The sequence below is a fragment of the Stegodyphus dumicola genome, chromosome X1 (assembly GCF_044657685.1).
Source record: "Stegodyphus dumicola isolate Sdum_Otavi_A_Nest chromosome X1, ASM4465768v1".
NCBI classification, from domain to species: domain Eukaryota; kingdom Metazoa; phylum Arthropoda; class Arachnida; order Araneae; family Eresidae; genus Stegodyphus; species Stegodyphus dumicola.
Window position 1 is genome coordinate 179,054,757 of NC_140780.1, and position 14,317 is coordinate 179,069,073.

Below are 14,317 nucleotides of genomic sequence, written 5' to 3' on the forward strand. Positions count from 1 at the left end.
TGTATAATATAAGCAATTAATTAATTATTAAAATTAATAATAATGCTCATTCTATAGTATACTGTCTTTTGTACAGTATGCAGAAAAGGTTAATGATTTTAAAGTGCATGAAATGTATGATCGAAAAACTAGTGTTAAGGAAACAATAGCATTTCTATGAAGTATTGTAATCTATAATTATGTGATATTTAATTGTGTAATATTGAAAAACACTAAATATTTTGTATTGATTGCAAATTGCAGTTTTATTACTTTTCGTTTGGTATCTATTCTTCCAAAGACTGTGTAATTCCCGTTTTATAAAAATTGCTGTTATGTATGTTTATTAGATTATCTCAATAAATGAATGCTGGAAATCAGGTTTTATTTTTTATTAAATTTAAGTATATTCTATTGCCGTTATGTATGTTTATTAGATTATCTCAATAAACGAATGTTGGAAATTAAGTTTTATTTTTTTATTAAATTTATGTATATTCTATTTTCTTCGCTTACTTTTTATGTGCTTGTGATAACAAAGAAATTCATAATAAATAGAAACAAAAAGTTTCATCGTGTGCTATTTAACAAAGAGCTTACTTTCACGTACTTAGCTTACTATCGTATACTATATTATTTCAATTATTTCTGTAGAGTAACAAAAAAGAAAGTTATTGATTATAAAAAGTGCATGAAATAATCATTGTAATCTACCACTATTCTAAAATGTAGAAACTAAAAAAAAGTAAATACATTAACATATCGAAAGAAATTTTGTTAAGAATCATCAGCATTACTAGTAAATACTGCAATCCATAATTATTGTACTTTTATATTTAATGCTCAGTTTAATTACTTATTAAATATTCAAGGCCTTTCTATTTAAAAAAATGAGATATAAGTAAAATAAGAAATTTACGTGCTTTATAAGATCAATATTCTTGTATAAAGCATCTAACTTTTAATATAAATTATAGGAGATACTATTTAATCGACATTTTTATTTTTATGATGCAAAAAACTTAAATAATTGATAAAATTAAAATTTTGTGAATATTTAGTTTTAAGAATTTTACAAAGCATTCACATTTACAAAAATAAAACTATGAAAAATGCACACTACGTACAGTAAAAATGAACAAAGAAACCCATACTTTGATTACAGATTAACACATTTATAGAAATGCGTTCAAGAAAATTATCCTATTTTACCTCAGAAAATAATAATCCGGAGAAGAAAAGTTAAAATTTCACTTATAAAACAAAGCATTATTCCCCCTAAAAGTATTCTGAGACCACTATATGTTCGCTTTTGTTATTACGCAAAGAAACATGATTTATTCTTTCGAACTGCCTAAAACTTTCTTTTGACTGTATAAATCTTCTAGAAGTAGTCGCAAAATTTGATAATTTAGATTTTTAAACTCAAATTTTTGGATTTCGAATTAAAAGTAAATGTTTTTTAACGCAAAACTCTATGGTCCACTGCATAATTAAAATAGCTTATAAGGTATTTCTCCTGCCTTCCTAGCATGCCTTCGTGGTGTAGTGGTTCTGCACGCTGGGCCGGTATCCAGATATCCGTGGTTCGATTCCCATCGAAGGCGATTGCTCATTTTTCTTCTTGCCCTGCTTCGAAAGTATCTAATGTCTCTACAACCTAATAATTTAAATTAAGTATGATTTGAATCTTACTAATTCCACTGCATGAAGATTAAAGTCACTTTTCAAAGCTGTTACCTAACTCTGTAATGAAACTAACAAGAGCTTGTTGTTACGTTGAATGAATAAATTTGAATTACGTTAAATGAATTTTTTAAAAATGTTTTCAGTGGTTTTTCTTTTCAAAATTTTAAGCATAATTTTAGATTCCTGGATTTAATAAATGATGCCCAAGGCAATAATGGTTCATACGATAAAATGTATTTTCAGAATGTGAGATGATAACCTGTGTCAGGAAATTTTTAATCCTTATAAGTAATATGTCGTTTAAAAACACTTATCTAAATAAGTGTTTGTAGGCACCGACAAGCATTGGAATTTAGTTGTGTGCATAGGAGAAGGGCTTGATGCTATAAATTTTAAAGAAACAATGTTAAAATCTATAATCAAATAAAAAGCAAAGCAAATGAAGATTTTTTATGAAAAGCGTATTTTTTTTAAATTGCATTCCTCAGAATTTTCATATATTTTCATCAATTTTAAATATTTATGTCTATGCTTAGCTAAAGAGAAGTAACTTAGGCGTGTAAAGAGAAGTAACACGGAATGCAGGAAAATTTATGATACATTAGCAGTATTTCGACATCATGAATTGAAAGGAAAATTTGAATTAGTTACTGCATGACTGCTATCATTGAGCAAATTTGATGAAACATTTCAGTACAAGATAACACCTCCTAATATTGTACACAAAAATAAATGGAAATCATTGCTGATCATAATTATTAAGTTTGGTTTCCTAATTGAAATTATTTACATTTTACCGGCATAAAAATATTATATATATTAATAGCTTTTGTAACAGTCTCCGAAAGCTTTCTGTCAAATTTTGGCCTTATGCAGGAAAATTACATTAAAAAGTGTTTAGGTTTCAGTGTACATTATTCGGTACTATAATTTAAGAAGCATATAGTGCATTTTTGGTAAAATTCTTAAAAACAGAATTTGCACTAAATTTTTTCCATGCATTAAGGAAACTATCTTATAAATTTCCTACAGATGATCTTAATTTGAACCCAAGTCAGAAATTTTTATACTGTGTTTTATGATATTATGTTTACGAAACCATCTTCATTTAAGGATGTTCAACTGATAAATGCAGCTTTTTAGCTTTAAATTTTTATGGCTTTAAATAATTCAGATTTTCATAAATGAGAAAATAATTTTCGAAAAGCTTTGAACTGTATTCTGTTTATTTCTAATAATATGTACTAAAATTGTTAATAGTGTGCAATGATTTAGAATTGGATTCGTTTATCAAATTACTTATTTTTCGTGAAATATCAAAAATTTTAAAGCGTGCAAAAAGTAAAGACCTCTATGAATTTAATAAAGAAATTCAAAACAAAACATATTCTCGAATAAGAATTAAACACAAAATATATTTTTTAAGATTTTAAATGGCTTCAAAATGCTCAGCAAGTGCTCACTACTTCAAAAAAATGAATTATATGAATTTAGTTTCACTTATTCTAAATAAAGAATAAAAATTTATATTTAAGAAAATTGATTGTTTTCTTGCTCTTAATAGAAAATTCTAACTTTCAATAATATGAAAATTAAGTTAAAAAAAAAAGAAAGTTAAAAAAAGAAAATCAAAGAAATGTAAAAAGAAAGGAGCGAAACTTTATCTCTCGATTCCTAAACTTTAATTAAAATTTTGATAGTCAAATTTCTTCTTAAACTATATAGATGAGCACGCATAGGCTTCAAATTTCCTACAAATTCATGTAGGTTAATCGAAAGTTTCATTTTTATTTCGAATATCTTGTAATGAAAACATCTTCGTTATTTTTGCTAAAAGAAATCCATTTTATGGTGTACTGGAAAAGAATACATAAAAGTTCTATTCCTATTACTTACGTAAACATTTCGAATTTCTTTTTTTCCTTTCTTGGGTAATAATAATCGCACATTTTATAGCTTATATTTATTTTATGTATCCTTGCAGGAACAATTAAAGATCTAGAATCATATTATGGCTCTCGTAAACCCGAAATTTTATAGCAGGTGATGCATAGATTATGCCGCCTTCGTCGTATTGAAAACTGTTTATGTCTACCTCTTTCTTCTGCGTTTTTTTCTTAAACAAAGAGGAGAAAGTGGTAAAATATCTTATATCCACACCTTTGCCAAAGAATAAAACTTATGGAAGTAGTAGATAGGTGACTGCTGCACGGGACAGATTAATGTTAAAAGTATTTTTTAATTTTCATATTAGAAAATATTCTACGATAGGAAGAAATAGAATACGATAGAAATCTTTATTCTTAGTATTATGTAATCTGAAATGTATAAGTCTTTCTCTAGTTTAACACTTTGCGGCATAGTGTGTCCGGTCTGGATACATCTAAAAATTTCCTTCTGTACGCACAGAAAAATTGAATGAAAAAGGATTTATAGGTTACTATAGGTTATTCTGAACCTTCTTTATTTACAGTAGATGACAGCTCAACACAAACCAGTCCATATATTTTAGGCATGTATAGTTTTTTAAGACCCTCATTTTTTAAAGAAATCTTCCAGATTTTTTTATGGTATAAAAGGAATTGTTTGAAAAGAAATTTCTATGTTATGTTTTTTGGCTGTATGTTAATCGCCTTATTCTATATTAGTTTTAAATTTTTACCATGAAATCTTGCCTAAAATCAAACGGAGAACCCTAGGTGTGCCCAGACCGGGCTCACCGATAATCTAGGACAACTGAGAGTCTGTATTCCTTGTTTCTCCGCATCTCATCGGTCAGTTCATTGACAACAATGCTCGTTTCAGCACTCTTTTCGAAGCTCTATTCAATCAGTGTTCCCTGTTCGTGCACAACCACAGAAATAAACGATAAGTGCTATTTTCACAAAATTTTGCTTGTGTACTCCTCTAGGCCTAATTAGACTGCCTACCTTTTTTTTTCATCAAAACTCGGACTTTAAAAGGTAGCGTGCCGGAAAGGGTTGATCAGAAGAACTCCAAAATCTCGTTTACAGTCGCCGAACTGTTATAAACACGCTGACACGATCAGTGACAGAGCTTTCGGATTATCAAGCTATCACGGTGGAAACAGCTTCACGGCAAAGCACTAGAGCACAGCTCCCGACTCTGCTTGGAAGTTCTTGGAACTCCACTTACTCTCGAGACTTTCCACGCTACTACTCGGGATGTACTCGACAACACACAGAGCACAGCTACCGACTCTTCGGTTCAGTCGTTCCCGGAGCTCAACGCGCTCTCTCTTCGAGTGCACCGAAAGAATCTCGTAGTGTATCGCGGTTAGTGCATCGTCAAGAGAGCGTGTTGAGCTCCGGGAATGACTGAACCGAAGAGTCGGTAGCTGTGCTCTGTGTGTTGTCGAGTACATCCCGAGTTGTAGCGTGGAGAGTCTCGAGAGTAAGTGGAGTTCCGAGAACGACCAAGCACAGTCGGGAGCTGTACTCTAGTGCTTTGCCGTGAAGCTGTCTCCACCGTGATATCTTGATAACCTGAAAGCCGTGTCGCTGATCGTGTCAGCGTGTTTATAACAGTTCGACGACTGTAAACGAGATTTTGGAGTTTTTCTGATTAATACCGGCCAATAAAGTGTGTTTCGATACTTCATCAAGTGTCGTCGTTATTCACTCCAAATCCACATGAACCCCGTACGAACGTGAAGGAAGAAAATAACGTAACAACTTGTGTCAGAAAAGAAAAACGCAACACTATTATGAAAGCATTATTATGGATCATCAGGATCATTATGCAGCATCAGTTATAAAGTAATGAAAATATTTTAAAATAGTGTTTACATACTTTCGTGTAATACGAGCATGTATTCTTACATTTAAAATTATATACTATGACACTAATTTATCGTTATACAGAATTTCATGATTTATTTTATACAATTTTATAAATAAAACTAAAAAGCGCATAGAATAAATCAAATAAGAATAAGAATAAGAAAAAATAATTATTCAAAATGTTACTTTTGATGGGAAAGAAATGAGTCAACTTACACGAGGTCTTTTCCTATACAGTTTGATTCGCAAATCCGCTTGTTATTTTTCAGCCATTTACTTGTTTTCTGGTCAGTTTTTCTTGCCGATACAGAGCATGCATTCCTATTCAAGTGTCGAAACCTTATGAATGTTGGAAAACGGCAAAATAAACAAATTGCGTTATTGACGGAGGGAAAACGTTTCTCAAGTACAGAAATAACATTTTCAATGACACCCCTACCTTTTCGAAAATTACTGCTGTGGAAAGAACGAAAAACAATTTCCATTTTCATCATCTTATCTATCTAAACTAGTATTGGTACAGTTAGTTATCCCTTTGATGACAAAAATACCCAATTTATGTCATTAGGAATACCCATGAATTTCTTTGATACCTCACACAAGAATCTTTGTCTTTCACACGATATGCAATATAGCCTGCCACATAATCTAGAGATTCTTGTTCCCATATGCCGATATAACCTTCGTTGAATCACAAATTTAGGTGACAGCTACTAATGTTACTAGGAACATAAATAAACCTTTTTGACTGACCTTACGATTTAAACTCTAATGGTCTTTCTTAAAGGGTCTATTTCTAGCATCTAATGTTAATTAGCATAAATATCTTCGTTTAGTTTAATTTAGTTTTCAGTTTTTAATATTTTAAAAGTGTTCAAGTTTAAAACGCTTTAGTTTTGAATGTGCACAGCTGAAAGTACAGTGCAAATTATAATGTATTTTAAATTATACATTGCTCAGCAATGCACAATGTAAAGAATGACAGCTCCTAATTTTGTAGCTGTATGTCAAATAGTCCAGAGTAATATAATGTATGTAAAAACTGCCAAAATATATAAGGTATTTTCTTCTTAGCAGTCGGAATGTCCAAGTTCAAGTGAAGGCAAGGCCAATACTTATTTTTTCCCTTTCTTGCTTCCTACCTAATAAACTCTAAGAGATGGATCTAATAGACGGTACGAGTGGCATCCAAACTAAAAGAAAGGATCGTCATGTGATTGGAAAGGCTGTTCGGTTAGCAATCGGAAGATCCAGAATTCGAGTCCCAGCAAGGGAATTGTTCCTTTTTCGTGTTCTTGCTTCGACAGAAAACCTAACAGACTTCACAAATAAACATAAAAAGTATGCTTACAGGCTTCATTACAAATTCAATCACTAAATTCATCAAAATAAATCTGAGAATATTAGGAAAACCATTTCATCTTTGGGAGTTAGAAAGATACTATAAATACAAAGGTCTAATTTGCATGTAATTTCCGTCAAGCCTTAGATAGTAAGATGTTCATTATCCTTTGATAAGTTAGAACGCAAATCAGAGAACTTTACTTGCAGCATTCGTGGAGAATGTCGATAAGAATTTTACGAGTTTAAGAAAAAAAAAAGCAGTATTTCCGTATTGTGTGAAACACTTTTGTTTTTTAACCTGGTAGCTGAAACTCTGAAATTATTAAATTCTAATATTTCTGAGAGTTATTTTCAAAAGTATCGGACGTTTTGAGTTTAATCCATTAATTAAAACATAATGAAAACTGTGCCAATTGAAATCTTTTCTCCTAGCGAAAGATATAAAACTTAGATTTTTTTATGTACATTTTTATGTAGAGCTGAAATAGTTTTCAAAATGTTAATTTTATTTTGAGAAATTTTGCACTATCAAGTATAGGTCTAAAATCATTATCTGAATAATAAAAAGCCGGTTACTGTTAGAATTTCATCAGAATTGAAAATTAGAAAGTAATTCAAAATGAATGCTCTCTCATTTATTTATTCTGATAAGAAATTGCTACAAATATTCTAGATACAATTTTCTTATCTTTCTTTTTTCCAGAAAATAAAGATTAGAATTTCTCTAATCTTCCCAAAAGTTGGGCATAATTAACCAAGACACACGAGGGATGCCTTTCTAACCGTCTTTACCCAACATTTTTAATATAATCCGCCCTTTCGCAATCTCTAGTTTCATAAATCCTTTAATGCGGTTTTAGTAAACTTGGCAACAGAATGTCATGTCTTGATTTACTTACACTCTAGACGTGTAGCGGATTCTAATCAATAATCCATTCGAAACAGCATATTTTAATACAGCAAGATTTTGACTCGCATATTCTTAAGAACGGAAGCCATATTTAGCCTTATTGAAATAAACAGTATTTGTGCTGCGGATCCAAAGCCTTGTTTACTTAATTGCATTTCTTCACACACAGGTAATATTGCCAATTAATCTGAAGGTTTAGTTTCATTTAATTATGGTAAATCACTCAAGGGCTATCTGTCTAAGGTAAGGGATGCCTTTGTTGAGGATTTTCTAAGGGAAACTAGCTCGTATATACTTTACACATGAGGAAAACACGAAAGCGCCCGTTTGTGGCCCGTTGCAGCCAGTCCGCGATTCGAACCTCACACCGAACTACGGCAATTTTACAATTAAGCAATTAAGCGTGTTCGGCAATTTTACAATTAAGCCGCTGGTAAGCCTGAATCCGAAGGAATCGAAAGAGAAAATAAAACCTGATATTTTTGAAGCATGTAAAATTATAGACTTATTGGACTTTAGTCATTTACATGTTGACTAATTAGTTTGGTTTCTGAATATTTTAATGAACTGTACAAATTAAGGTGTACTCTACTGTCCACTTTTTTCTACAGAAGTACATATCGCTTCATGAAAACTTAAAATGTTTTACTTACCGTAATGAAAGAACAAGTAATAATTTGTTCTTATCCACTCTTTTTTAACTGTCTCATGCGTAAAATTTTGTCGAGTTTTATTTATTCGCTTTCCTTTAAAAGTATACCCGTGACTTTGTTTAAAATTTAGTTGATGCAAAAGCAATTCGCATATAAGAAAAACAACTAGATTGCTTGAAATAAATACGTAAGTGAACATTTCGACGAAGGTTTCCCATAAAACCTGTTAATTAAAATCTCAGTCTTAATGCGTTACGCTGATTGAGAATTTTGCGTTCCCCCCTATTTCTTCTTTTTCTCTTTTCTATTACTTGGATTTTTTCTGTAGATTTTTTTAAATCAAGTAACTTACTTTTAATGTAATTTCGGGAAATAGCAAACTCACACTTTGTTTTTCGCTTTGAAGGATTTTACTAAAATTCCTTTCTTTTATACAAATTCCTTTGCAAATCCTTTAACTACTTTAAGCAGCAACATTCCACTTAATCTAAATTTCAGAAAGAAGAATATTAATAAAGTCTAAAGAGGGCACTATTTTTAGTAATTTTATTTAGTTACTTCTCTATCTCTCTCTTTTAGTTCTTCTAAGATATTCCCTCTTTTTCAAAAACTCACTTAACTATAATTACATAATTTTAAGCTTCGACACTGAATTCAGTTATAACTATTATTCACATCTAAGGTTACTTTAAAATATGTATGCTCCAAAACAGCTTTTAATTCCCACAGTTTCTTCTTGGGGAGGAGGCAAGGCAGAAAAACTCACAGAATCCTTGAAAATAATATAATTTATCCTGATCTTTTTTCTTTCAATGAATATTATGTAACTGAGCAAATGCGATTATAGAAGCATATTTACATTTGAAATTCCCCCTCCAGTTGTTAATTTTATTTAAAGCCCTCGTTAAATCTCAGTACTGAATTATACAAGTGTAACTTCAGGCTTCTGTTTTCCGGAGAAAATCTCACCTTATAATTTTGTAATTTTCCGCTTAAAAACTGATATATTTGAATCTCTTGAAGTTTCAGACGCTCGTAAAAAATCTGTTTTAAAATTAAGATTTAGTATAATAATGAAATCTATCAGACTTCCGAACGACAATCACCCCAAAATTTTTAGGGGTAATCAAGTTTGTGAACAAAAAAAAAATAGGTGCAAGTTGTAGCATTTCGCAAACGCCCACAACCACAGAACAGAGCTTATAAAACGTTGCTTGCGCCCGAAATATTTGCGTCCATAGAAATGTAATGTATCTATAAGGTATGAAACATTCTGTCGTCAATCTAAATCACGTACCTATATGCCACTCCGCGGCAAGGTAATATGGTTGAAGAAATCGGGGCTGTGATCAGATTTCATACGTGTACCACCAAAATGGTAATGACGACAGTACACTCCAGGCCTTACGTGTCATATGTAATAAAGTTAACACTTCGAAACTGAAAAGTGTTTGAGTTAGTTTGCAGTAAATATGAACTAGATTTGAAACTGCCATTGCTGCTTCTTTGATCCATTTCTTAAAATGCCAGCAGTAAATTGCAATTTCCTCTTTATACATCTTCTGGAATTTCACGTTCGTATGTTAAGCAACTCCTGTCACTTTGTTTTCCATTGTATCAGCTGTCTCAAGATCCATGACAACTTGTCACACCTTTTTTTCAGTACTGTATTTTCTGAAGTTGCTACTAAGTATTTTTACTGGTTCTACAGGACAAACAACTCTCGTATTAAGCGTTTGTTAATGTACTTTTGAACTATGTTCTCTGATGGGTACGTCTATGACACCTTAGCCATTAACATTTGTACCACAACATGAGGATTGCAACTCATTTGGCTGCCGTTACTTTACTGGGGCTTTAATGCTTCTGACAATGCGATTTTTCGGTCCGCTAATAGGACCATGCAAGACCTCATTATTCCCTCATTGTCCTGTGTTTCTGCGTTTCATCAAAACGCAGGTTGTTCGATCCTGCCTTGACCGGCACATACTTTGGATGTTTTGCGAACTATGTGGTGTTGTGCGCACACTTGGGTTCCTGATCCAGGATAATCTGAAATTTACAACATATTTGCAGCTGTTATGTCCAACAGTATCTAAAACTGGCAACGATAGCAGCTTTTATATGGCTTAGCATGGAGTCTAACATACTTGAGATAGAAGTCACGTGTAGAGGCTTCCATGCGAGTTCCTTTCAGTTCTGTGCCAAAGTTCATCTGGCATAGAAATGGCTGCCAGATGTTGTCGAGTTTAAGAAACCCTTAACCAGACCTTTTGCAGTTATCGAGAAATCTTGTGAATGCTCCGGCAAAGGTAGGACTCGGACATCATACGTGTTAAGAAAGCATGTGACAATGGTGGGCAACATGAGATCTTGCATCGTCTTGTTGGCTAACTGATAGGCGCTCAGAAAATATGACAGTGCTATGAGCTTTAAAAACTTCAGTAGCGTAAGAACGACTGATCAAGCTATTGAATATGCTGACTAGAAGTAAACGGAACGATTATATAATGGCATCCCATACCAGCCGTCATCATGAACGTTAGATCACTAGGGCATGCTGAATGTTGGATCACCATGTAGTACCGAGTTGTTATACTCGTAGCATGGTGATCCAATGTTCAATCCCCTAAGTGTCTCCATTCGCGAATACAGCAGCCATGATATTGAAAACGAAAGTGGGATTCGTCAGGAAAGATGACATCACACTACTGGGGCGTCCATGGATGCGGTTAATGATAAGCGCTGTATCTTATGCCATGCCGTCAAAGGATGCCAAAGCGATTGTCGTCTTACTGAAGTTCTAAAGCGTTGCAGAAGTCATCACACTATACGTTCCGACACTTCTTGCTGAGCAACACAACTTGTATCTTGATCTAAAGCACGTGATATAACTGCTTGATTCCTAATGGCGATGAGGACAAGGTGTCTGTCATCTCGAGCATTAATGAATGGGGACCCTTGAGATTCCACTCACCAGATCCCGAACCGATGCGAGTTATTTCTTCTTTTATAATGCACAACTCAACTTTTAACACAAAAACAACGAATAAATTACCTTTCCACATGAAATATCGTCATTTCATGCTACTTAGTTTCTACTGCTTCTAGGTGCCATTACTTTTGCCCGTAATGTACGCATGTCGTAAAATGCTTATCATTTGCATACTCCATCACGTTTCATGCAAATTTTAGATATTGTTATGCACTTCCTTCATGCTGAAATAATTTTTATGGCCAGCAGTATACTTTTTACTAGGTTTTTCAAAATTAGACCTTTTAAATATTTTACCGAGCATATGTATAAAGTTTTGTTTTGTTTTCAAAACTACACAGCTTATCAATTTTATTAATTTGATCCTTTTCCAAGAAGTCCTGTCAAAAAATGAAACCATAAATCCATGAATCAGATACCTAAAATTCATTTTTAGACGTATTTATAAAATACTGGTCATTACTCAAACCATTTTCTATTTTTGAAAATATTCTGCTTATAATAGTTGGTGTTGGTGTATTTAATTATGGCAAAGCACACGAGGGCTATCTGCCTAAGGGGAGGGATGCCTTTCGTGGAGGACTTTCTAAGGGAAACTGGCTCGTATACACGTTACACATGGGGAAAACCACGAAAACGCCCATGCAGCCAGCCCGTTCGCGGGATTCGAACCTCGGACCGAACTCCCAGTGTTCAGCGACTTTACCGCTCGGCCGCTGGTGGGCCTCTGCTTATAATAGATAATCAGATTCATGGAATAGCAATAATAATTAAAAAGCTGACAAATTTTGTGCACTTGTTTAATAAAATCCTAATAAAACCCTGACAGGAAAACCAATAAATAAATAAACAAGTGTACATTGTCTCATTTCTCAGAAATTATATTTCTAAACACAATAGCAATCAAAACCTTATTTTAAACTGAATATTCAGATTTATACTGACCTTTATGAGGACCTCCAGCGTGCTGATAGGTAAGGTATCTGGGCTTATTGAAAACTATATGCGAAGTGTCCAAACGTCTCTAAAGCGGCAACTACAGGTTCTTTCAGCATCTTTTGTTTGGTTTCTGAAAAAGTAATAGTAATGCCAATTAAACATTCATAAGATGAAATTCATATTCAAAAGAAATTGTGCATTGTATACATACTTATAAATGGTTCGGTAGTATGCAAAATATACTTAGAAAATTATCACATTTATCTAACTTAAATAGGTTTGACTTCCTAAAAAAGTAATCGCGAAGACGCAGTTTCTAAAGATCATATTTAAAAGAAAAAATTTCATTAAACAAGTTTCTAAATTTATTACTTTTACAAATAGAATTTCAGACCCTTGCTTTTATCTCCCTTAGCTTAATTTTTTGAAATACGCATTTTGGGGTTTCAAACATCGCTGTCTTTATCTAGTTTGAATACATTCGCTTATTCCCTAATGAAAATTTAATTTGATTAATGACATCTCGGTTAATTTTATCACAAAACAACTTTTTTGTTCTTCGCTTGCTTGCTTGGAAACTGAGGATTTCGCTTCCAGCGGCTTCTATTCATAACTTTGATCGCAGAAATAACTCTTTTGATGTTCTGAGTTGCTATAGTTTTGACTTACAAGATAGAAACTTATACCTTTGTCCTTTTGTTTGTACTTGAACATAATTGCGTTCAGATTCTAAGACAAATATCAAATTAAATATTGCGTAGTCTCAAATATATAAGACAGCTTAACATGTAACACACATGAGACGCCTTTGATTTCTGAAGATATTTTATAAGAAAGTATCGCTTTTACATGAGATGGTTTCATATATGTAAATTTGATAATTTCAAGTTGTTGCGCTGGAAAAATAATTAAGCTGTCTAAAACAACCTCCCTTTAACGTAAAGCTTAGGTTAATTCATTTTTAAAATAGAAGGATAAGTAATAAGTAATAAAAAAGCACTTTTTTAATGTTAGGCTGAGCTTTGCAGTTTGATGTCAGAATTCTGGATTTAAATTTCCTATTTTTCCTCATTTTTACTTCCGTATAAAAAGTAAATATTGTATTATAATCGCGAAAACTTTCAGGTATCATATTTCAACGAAAATATCCATTTTGATTGTTTCCGAATCCAATTACAGAATTTTTTACATTTACGGAAGTATTTTAAATGACGAAAATAATTGCTGTTTTGGCAAAAAACAAAAACATTTTCTACAATTTAATTAATTTTCTACAAATAATGAAATCTAACTTCTAATGCGGTCTCCCAGTTATTTACTTATATTCTTATATATATATATATTATATACTTAAATTTTATATTGATAATATATTTATTAAGTTTTAAGCTCGTTATGAAAAAATGAAATTATAGCAAGTTTGACTATGTATGACAAAAATTGACGGTTATATTTAATTTCAAAATTTGCAGTTTTTGATGTCAATTTCAACTTGCCTTGATGAATCGGTTAATTAAGTTAGAAGAGCTTGAGGAAATAAATTTAAATGAAGTGCAGCATAAATGTGTATAATTTAATAGGCCGTGTAAGGAATTCATGTGAAATCACATCAAATTTTTTTCTACACTAAACAAGAGATTAGTTATCTAATGCATATCAATATTATTGCTGACCCTTATATAAAACAACGTAAAAAAGTATAGCAGAACTTCTTTTAAAATCTATTTAGGGGTAGGTATTATGTTTCTCTGTTTATACACAAAGTAAAATGAATTTGGAATGTATATGATTTCTTTTAGTTGTAGAAACATGTCAGTATATTATCATAAGAATAATTTTAGGATTTGAAGACGGCACGTATTTAAAAAATATTGCTGTTCTTAATTTTACAAATATTCGCAATATTACTGGTCAAAAGTATTCGTCATACATTATTATTATTATTTTGCATCAGAGTGATGAGTCAGTTGTCCATTTTTGTTTCCCCCTGGAAACTGAAATGTCT

General features: G+C 32.1%; 1 protein-coding gene across 8 annotated transcripts in view; it reads right to left on the reverse strand.

Moving 5' to 3' along the window:
• Positions 1 to 14,317, reverse strand: part of LOC118187080 (RIMS-binding protein 2-like) — a 481,618-nt gene that overhangs the window by 294,466 nt on the left and 172,835 nt on the right. For all 8 annotated transcript variants that reach the window (XM_085807914.1, XM_085807917.1, XM_085807913.1 and 5 more), the window contains exon 2: positions 12,319 to 12,442. The gene's annotated coding sequence lies outside the window, so the exon portion shown is untranslated. The remainder of the gene's footprint in view (positions 1 to 12,318; positions 12,443 to 14,317) is intronic.